We start from the raw sequence: 9702 nt of genomic DNA, 5'->3' as shown, positions 1-9702 counted from the left end.
ATCAAACCTCACATTGATTATGCCTCTGTCATCTGGGATGGCTGTAGTGATGCATTATTCAAAACTATAAATTCTCGTCATCGAAGGTCAGCTAAACTCATTCTGCCTGACCCATCACTAACTACTGACGCAAAACTGACAGCCCTCAATATACCTCAACTTAAACAACAGCTTTTGTTTAATAAATCAATTTTCATGCACAAGATCCTACGTGACCAAGCACCCGAATATCTAACTCACTTGTTTCAATCAACTCCTTCTCGGTATTCCATCTTCAAGCATAATCTGGCCTGCCCGAAGCCACGCATTGACATATTTAAAACTAGTCTTTCATACTCGGGAGCCTATGTCTGGAACTCCCTACCTACATGCTTAAAATCGATCAGTAACCTTAAAACATTCAAAACACATCTGCAAAAATACATTCAAACATCACTTTAATGTGATGTGCCTGGTTGCTCAAACGTATGTATGCCTTCTATCCTTCTGAAATGTGCATGTGTGTGTCTTGCGTCAACTTGGTGTGTGTTCTGACAATGTATGGTTGTATTGCCCGTATTGTGATATCTGTATATCACATGTCTGTAAAGAATGATCTTATTCTTATATTACTATTATTGCGTGTGTCTGCGTTTCATCATAAAAAACGCTGGCGCTGGACCCGAGTACTCTTCAGACTGGCTCGCTCCCCCAGTATGAAAGTTTTTGTCTTGTGCACGTGGATTTAAAAAAAAAAATTTTTTTAAATATATTTATTTTACACAATTAAAAAAATTATTTGAGTAAAATAAAACATTAAAACGTTCATAATAAACAATAGTAAACAAGAATTAAAAAAAAAAATAGACCGCCCATGCCGGGAATCGAACCCGGATCCCTTTGGCCACCAAGCCACCACCTTGAATCACTGACACAGTGTCCCTGTCGCTCTCTCTCGTGCTCTCTGTCTCTCTTTCAGTCTCACCGAGACCAAACCTGCACTGTAGTTTCTTTGCCGAGACCAAATTAATCCCCACCCGCTGGCTGGCTCGCAAATTGTCTCGCATGCGATACGCATGCTTTTCATGACGCACGCGTTCGGCTGTTCTATCAGCTCAATGGCTGGCTGTCGCTCCGATTGAATTCGTCCAACCGTCAAGAACTTTTGTGTTTTTTGGGGCATTTAGGTCCCAGGTAACATGAAGTTTTAATACGATCAATCGGACCTATTATCAAGTTAGTGTATCAACTTTTGAAAGAACTGCGCCCAGTAGTTTCCCAGCAATAAGCTGTTAAGTCGAGACAGACAGACACATACACACACACACACACACACACACACACACACACACACACACACACACACACACACACACACACACACACACACACACACACACACACACGCACGCACACACACACACACACACACACACAATTAAAGTCTGCTGGACCCTCCTACTGCGTACTCGGGGATAAAAAGTTTGTTCCTATGTATTCCCATTTCGATTATAACCATTTTGCTTAGATCAGGACTAGCTGTAAGAAAGGTCCTACGGACCTAATGCTATCTTTCCTGTAATAAAGTTCTCTCTCTCTCTCTCTCTCTCTCTCTCTCTCTCTCTCTCTCTCTCTCTCTCTCTCTCTCTCTCTCTCTCTCTCTCTCTCTCTCTCTCTCTCTCTCTCTCTCTCTCTCTCTCTCTCTCTCTCTCTCTCATATGTGCGCGCTGTTGCGGCTGATCATCGTCTCGATAATCTTAATGGTGTTGTTTGTTTTGATCACCCGCCCCTGTGGGCTGCTATGGTGATCTATTAGTGTTTTTATTTACACCGAGAGGTCATAAGTTAACGACTCTTACATCTGCTCCGTGACAAACGGCCAATAATAATGCATGACCTTTGCTTTGTAGGACAACATCTTTGGTGTGTGTGTGTGTGTGGGTCTGTCTGTCGGTCTGTCTGTCGGTCGGTCTGTCTGTCTGTCTGTCTGTCTCTCTGTCTGTGTGTGTGTGGGGGGGTTAAACAGTTTTTTATTCAGTTGCATAAATACAAAGCCGTAATTGAAAGTTGTAATTAAGGGAGCACAACAAGATAAACTTATAAATGTGCTCTTAGAAACAAACGAGTAATGTGGCGGACAATATTGTAAATGCATGATATTTAAACAAATCTTTCTTTCTTTATTTGGTGTTTAACGTCGTTTTCAACCACGAAGGTTATATCGCGACGAATTAAAACAAATGAAAACAAGAACAACAACAACGATAACTATAGCACACCTCATTGGGGAACATTGAGGGAAAGATGGGGCATGGACTGGATACTGATAGGACAAGATTCGTAGAGTCCTGTGAGGTTACCCTCATGGAAATTTGGGTTGCCATACAGTATACGGCGCAACCCTTTTTTTTTGTTTCCTGCATGCGTGTATTCATCTTTCCAAGCCCTGAGACTTTCGCTGTTACTTAGGTTCTTTATCGTGCGCATGCGTGCATACGGGGGTGTTCGGACACAGAGGAGAGTCTGCACAAAGTTGACTCTGGGAAATAATTCCCTCGCCGAACGTGGGAATCGAACCCGCGCCAATAGCGACAACTGATTTTGAAGCCAGCGCCGCTACTGACTGAGCTATTTCCCCGACTGGGGTAAGGTAACTCCTTTAATTATACACATACCAAAATGTAACACCCTGATTGCTTCCCATGCATAATTGGATTTTTATTATGAAATAATGTCGCGGATTGCTGGTTGTGTCAGTGAAGACGTTAACTCATCCACAAACACTCCCTCTTTGCACAGAAAGCACCCAGGGTGCTGACTTTTGGGATGTGTCCACGTGGAGGGATGGTCTTTTTCCATGCAAAAGCCTGCTCAGATCTGAGATAGTGAACGAATCGGTCATACGGGGAAGACTGAGCCGTCAAAGGGCATGTCTTCCTGTAGTGGTAGATTCCTAGGAGAAGGGTGGTGGTGATGGTGAATTCCCGTAAAGCTTTTTTGTCCTGACGTGTTGGTTTCTTGTGACGCAATACCTGTAACGGCCTCTTTACTTTTACTATGACATTTTACAACTTCAAACAATCCGGTCAGGTGATGGACGTATACCGTTGGCGTCATCTGCTAGGTTCAAGGCTAGGTTTTTCGTCAAAACATTTATTTTTATTTGTTTTATATTGCTTTTGCACTTTGACTTTCAGCTGACCTCCGATCAGACGACTTTTAAATTAAACAGCCAGCTGTTGCATGGAAACGATCGAAAGTTTTTACCTGCACGTATTGGCTGCATGAGCATTGAACGTCTTGTTTTCCCGCTACGCTTTGCCTTACTTCCTCCCGTGTCCCCACCCCCCCCCCCCCCCCTACGTGTTGTCGCACGAATTGTATTTTATATGATAATAATAATAATAATAATAATTGTCAGTAAGTACTGGTGTCACATGACTGATGTGAACCAGTTGATTGGCTAATGGCGATGCGCTAAAACTGTTAGCGCACTCTTGGAGTGCGCTAACTTTTCCACAGAGCGTATTCTTCCGCCCTTTGCCTAAGCAAGACTGTGCTCTCATCCTCAGAATTAATTAATGACATGTAGCTTATATTCTCCACAATACCAAATGACCATAAATTCCCTGCTTCTCAATTAAAGCAGAAGTGTGGGTTTTTTCTGACAGATTGCATGTGCCTGTGCCACTGATCTAAAAATAGAAGCCGCTGTGTTTCATCTAATTTTTGCCAACTTGCATAGATTCTTCTCATATGCCGTGTTAGTGGCATGTAGCTTATCATCCACATTACCAAATGATGAGTTAGTATACAATTCCCAGCGGCTAACAGAAAACACAAGTGTTATTCCGATAACGTACCAGCTAGATCAGTTTGGAAGACTGACTCGATCGACTCTGCCATACGTAGCAGACTACACTGAAATACGACTGCATCAGTTCAGTAAATGAATGGTTTCCGAATTATTATTTCAAGGCAAGAACAATCGTAATCGAAAACGTGTAGGGTTCAGAACGTTCTTACCAAATAAAGACTTATTACCAGCCTGCCTCATGCGTGCAGACTCAGTGCAGACTGCAGTGGTTCAGCCTAGCAGCCGACATAAACCCCGCTCAGCAAAGTAACATGTTGGGCAAATGTGAACGAAAAAACGATGGGGATATAATACGTGTAGGGTTCAGAGCATTCTTACCGTTCATATTTAGTATCAACTCCCCGATGAGTGAAGATACAACACGAGAAATATGCCACGTTTATTTTGAAAATGTGCTAACCGTCGAGTCCTTCGAGTCAATTCAAGGGGAGTCACTCAGGACAGTCAATCCGTCGAAGCTCGACTGGAGGTTTCGAATCGCAAATAACGAAGAGCACAGTCCTTTCTCCGAGTTCAAATGAGGTCTCTCTGAAAGATCGTCACTGTTCAGATTAACGCTACACTGGAATTTACCAACAGAAATTAAAATGCGTGTGACGAAAGCACGACACACTTGAGACACCCCACACAAAAGTAGATCTTTACTGAACACGACCTGACCACACAGTTATGCCTATTCAAATGCGCGTTGCAAAATGTGCGTTTGGAATCTTCTTTTTTCTATGGCGGTACTGACAATATCGTTATTGAAACAATCCCAGTGCACTAAGGGATTTATAGAGCAAATCTCGAAAATAATTATTGAACTCAGCGCTATGCGCTTCGTTCAATAATGAATTTTCTCGATTTGCTCTATAAATCCCTTAGTGCACTGGGATGTCTCAATAACGTAAATAATGATAATAATGAACAATTATTAATCGCGCCTTCTCACCAGAGCTCACGGCGAAAATGTTGTCTGTGACGCAGTTCTTGAATGGAATCCATTGCCCCGAGGTAACTGGCACATTACATGTGCATCATTATGTGAGAGGAATGATGCAAGGCGATCATCACAGGGGAACATGACCTTTGTGGGTATTGAATATTGAGGGGTATATCGATCGAAACGGACATGGGGCGGACAAGTCTAAGTGCTTCTTTGTGTAATGTTTTAACCTTTTATCAGACAAGCCGTGACTGGAATTGGAAGTTATCGTTTAAAAGACACAGTCTTTCCCGTAAAATCAGTTCGTCACTCATACTTCACCGAGGCTTCGTCAAGGACGGATGTGCGTGTGTACGGATAGAGATTTGCTGCATCTTTATCATCTCTCCTTGGTGCCCAGCAAGCAACGATAAGACACTCTGCGGGGCGATATTCTGGACTCTTTTAAGTCCACTTCTTCCTTGAAAGCATACTTTGCTAAAAAAAATTTTAAAAAAAAAAAGATACTTTGCTGCCCTTGCAGTCTTGAGTTTTATAGGGTCTGTAGCCCATTTCTTGATGCATTTGCCACGCGATATCCTGGGCCACTTCTTTGCTGAAAGCATCCTTTGGTGTCGAGGATGATGCTTCTGTCCCACGGACATGCGTCCATTAGGGAGGGGGTTTGTTAATACGCTATTTGCGTTGGGAGGGAGGAAGGAAGGGGCACCTGTCTACAAGGGAGGTGCAGAATTGAAATCCGCTATAAATTAGTGATAACATCTGTTGGATAAAAGAATATGGTAAGGGAATATATTTTCACACGCTTGTGATGGGGATGGGCCAATAAAGGAATGTATATTTATTTTTTCCGTTGTTAAAATTGATAAAACTCAGGACCACCTTATCATAAAAAATAAAAGTCCGAGGGAGGGATATAAACACTATGTACATGATGATGGTGATTGATATAAAGGGATAGAGTTAAAAGTTTCATTCTGACGCACAAAACAGCGAGAAGACAAAACATAAATACAAACGAGTAAATTTAGAGAAGAACAACCGTTCTTCTGGTGATAAAAAAGAGAGCGGCCGAGGCCGCCGCCGGATCAGAATGCGCACAGCTTTTGATAAAATAGCGTGTATTCTTAAAAGCTGAGTTTAAAAGCTTTGTTTGGTGTTTAACGTCGCCTTCAACCAATCAAGGTTATATCGCGACGGGAATATTGTTACAACAGTTTATTAAAATGTTAGGGCTAAAAAGGAACAAGTATGAGTGTGTGTTGGTGTGCGGTGCACAGCACCCCGCCCGCCAGGTGGAGCAGGGGAAGCCCTTCGCTCCCGGCAGGCGGGTGCCGGCGAGATCTCGCACACCAACAAAAAGGTCTGGTGTACAGCCACCCGCCTGTAGGGTGGGACAAGTACTGTCCTTCGATCCCCACTCGGCGTGCGCTAAGGTACACATAATATGGTGGCGAATGTTGAGGTGTGGTAAGGTTAGGGCGACGTCTCAACACAATCCCCCATCCTCCTGGGGTAGGGGTGGAGTGGGGAAGGTGGGATAGGGAAGTGTGTACCAACCTGTACACACTGGGAGTTGGGGGATGGACCGGTTGAGAACCTTTTTGAACGCGGCACTGTATTTATAGCCCGTCCGTTCTGTTAGGCTGGGGATGGTGAACGGGGGCAGGAGACGTCTAACCCAAATGTGCGGTAGGAGTGTGGACAACCGGCAGACTACACCACGCTCCCATGGTTGAGTGGTAGACCGATCGGCACATCAGAAGAGAGTGCGACCAGCCCAGGTCTTTGTGTTTTATTAGGTAGTCCTGCGGGCCTAGTCCAAAGGCAAGGCTGTGGTCGTGCAGGACTCTAAAAGACATGATGTTTGCATTACATTTTTCAAAAATATGGTTATAGCTGATGGGAGACCCGCACGAGCACAATCGATTAAAGATTTTAAACTTTGTGGCTCTAGTGCGGAATCTCCTAAATATTTGAGTTAGTGCTGAGGGGAACGTGGGTGTCTCGAGTTTAATGTTATGGTTTGGTAGTAAGGTGGTTTGGTAGTAAGGCCTTCCCTGCTGCATAAAGCTTGGAGTAAACCTCCGAGAGGGAAAAGCCTACGTCTGTGGTCACATCAGGTGACCCTGTCGCCAATTTGGCGGCAGCGTCAGCCATTTCGTTCCCCGTGAGCCCAACGTGGGACGGAACCCACTGTATGTCCACAGGGGTGCCAGCAGAGATAATTTGGTGGCAGATTAATTTTATGTCAAATAACAACTCCATACGGTTACTAGAACCGTACAGAAGCGCTTGTACTGAGAACAGAGAGTCAGTGCATAACACGATACAGTGGGGGTTAACTGGAATATCATTAGCTTGGAGTTTCTAGTGAACAGAACCCAGTCCGTCCGTTTCCATAGCGCACTTTCATCCATAGTTAGTACTTCTACTGGAGCCCCTCAGGGCACAGTATTGTCTCCAGTTCTGTTCACATTATACACTAACGATTGTCAAGGCACTGTTACGACCCCTCTTGTGAAATATTCTGACGATTCTGCCCTTGAAGACCTGTCTGACGCTGATTCTGTTTATTTTTCTGAAGTTCAAAATTTCAGCTCCTGGTGTAAAGATAACTGTTTAGACCTAAATGTGACAAAAACAAAAGAGCTAGTTATTGACTTTCGCAAAAACCCAGCTACAGTTTCAGATTTGTACATAGATGGTGTGAAAGTTGAGCGAGTGACTGAATACAAATATCTCGGTACAGTCATTGACAACAAACTAAATTTCTCCTCAAACACTAAAGCTATCCACAAGAAGTGTCAGTCAAGAATCTACTGCTTACAAAAGCTCAGAAGTCTGAACATCAACAGCCGCATCCTCCAAACATTCTATACTTCATTCATTGAATCCATTCTCACTTTCTCTTTCATCTGCTGGTATGGAGGTCTGTGTGTGAAGAGTTAGAATGTGCTTGGGCGGGTGGTGAACACATGTGGTAAGATTGTGGGGGTGAGACAGGAAGGATTGACTGTGCTGTATGAACGACGTGTGGTGCGAAAGGCCTGCTGCATCAACCAGGATAGTAGTCATGTGCTCGCTCACCACTTTGAGGTCCTGCCCTCAGGACGTCGCCTCCGCACTCCCAGATTCCGCACGCTCAGAACTAAGAACAGTTTTATCCCAAAGTCAATTGGCTTTTTAAATACCTAAGTTAATTAAAACTAGTATGTGTGCCGGTGAACATATGCACTGATTTCTGTGATGAATATTTTTTACACTCTTTGATGTGCACCCTTATGCTGAGTGTGATAACCCTCGAATGACTAGTCCTGTGATAAATATTGTTCAATGACATATCTAGTCCTGTGATAATGATAGTTTTTAGCGTTAAACTTTTAGCTAAAGCTGACGGCAATTAACCTATTTGGAATCATGTTATTATCCCTGTTAGTGTACATATGCGTGCGCGAGTGTAGTATGCTTCGTATGGTATTTTTATCTGTTGTCTTATTATTTGTTTTGTCTTTTAATGTGCACCACACTGAAATTTCTCTGTATGAGATAATAAAGTATTCGTATTCGTATTCGTATTCGTATTAATGTATGTGAGGGCCATAAGAATGGCAAACAGTTCAGCTGTAAAAATAGACACTCCGTCGTTCAGGCGGTAGTGCTTAGTGACTTTTAGTTCCGGGATGACAAAGGCGCAGCCTACCCTCCCATTATCTAGCTTAGAGCCGTCTGTAAAGATCTTTAGGTGCTGGGAAAATTTAGTATGGAGAAGGTCGTTGGCCAACATGGCCAGAAAATGAGGGTTATCCTGCTTTGTGGCCTCCGTCCCCAGGTCGCAATGAAAAACAGGCGTTTCAAGCAACCAGGGGGATAAGGAGGAACAGGTGTTTTATCAGGTATGGCTTTATTGGTTATACTGTGGTTTAAGATGGGTTTAATATAATTTATCAGTGGCTGGCACCTTGTCATCACACGGAGGCCCCGTTTGTTCGTGACTTTGGTGTCCTTGCCACCTCAAGTTTTATGCGGTCTGCAGCCGACTTCTTGGTGAGTCAAGGCTTATCGGGTTATTAGGGGTAGATGAAGGTTATCTGTGGGTTAGTCAGTTCATCCTGGCTCTGATATCTGTGTCTGTGTGTGTGTGAGAGAGAGAGAGAGAGAGAGAGAGAGAGAGAGAGAGAGAGAGAGAGAGAGAGAGAGATATTCGGGCAGTGTATTTAGTACTTTATATAAAACCTCCTTGAAGAAAATGCGGGCTGCTATCTATGACGGCTTACTAGTGCCAAAACCTGGGGTTACCCATTACAGTATCACGTGAACATTACTAATTAACACTGTCAGTTACTGTTTTCACGTGTTAGTTACTCATTTTCACGGGAAAAGTAGTAATTTTCACGGGAAAGGTAGTAATTTTCGGTTTTGGCTCAAGCAAACCGTTCGTGAAAATTAATAACTAACACTGTCAGTTAGCGTTATCACTGTTAATTACACAGAACATGTGTTAATTACTCATTTTCAGTTTTGGCCTCGGCGTATCAGGGCCAAAACCGGCGGAAGTTTTTAACACGATCGCGCATGCGAAGAATGTGCAGAATACACTCATGGTCCTAAATGTGACCAGGCTTGAGTGGAACGAACAATTACGAACGAAGTCAGTGTGGAGTTTAAAGCACACAGCATGTGATGCTGAAGTAGGAACTTTAAAAATCAAGTCTGACCTGTGTCGTCATCCGCATTCTGTTTGTTTGTTACATTTAGTCAAGTTTTGACTAAATATTTTAAAATAGAGGGGGGAATCGAGACGAGGGTCGTGGTGTATGTGTGTGTGTGTGTCTGTCTGTCTGTGTGTGTGTGTTGAGCGATTCAGACTAAACCACTGGGCCGATCTTTATGAAATTTGACATGAGAGTTCCTGGGT

At 43.4% G+C, this 9702-nt stretch overlaps 1 protein-coding gene across 1 annotated transcript in view; it reads left to right on the top strand.

Moving 5' to 3' along the window:
* LOC138960516 (probable ATP-dependent RNA helicase DHX35) overlaps nucleotides 1-9702 on the top strand; it is a 188087-nt gene that overhangs the window by 88711 nt on the left and 89674 nt on the right. The window lies entirely within an intron of this gene.

The sequence above is a fragment of the Littorina saxatilis genome, linkage group LG1, assembly GCF_037325665.1.
Source record: "Littorina saxatilis isolate snail1 linkage group LG1, US_GU_Lsax_2.0, whole genome shotgun sequence".
In the NCBI taxonomy this organism is placed as follows: domain Eukaryota; kingdom Metazoa; phylum Mollusca; class Gastropoda; order Littorinimorpha; family Littorinidae; genus Littorina; species Littorina saxatilis.
The sequence above is the reverse complement of the archived record's forward strand: the minus strand, read 5'-3'. Positions and strand labels throughout refer to the sequence as shown.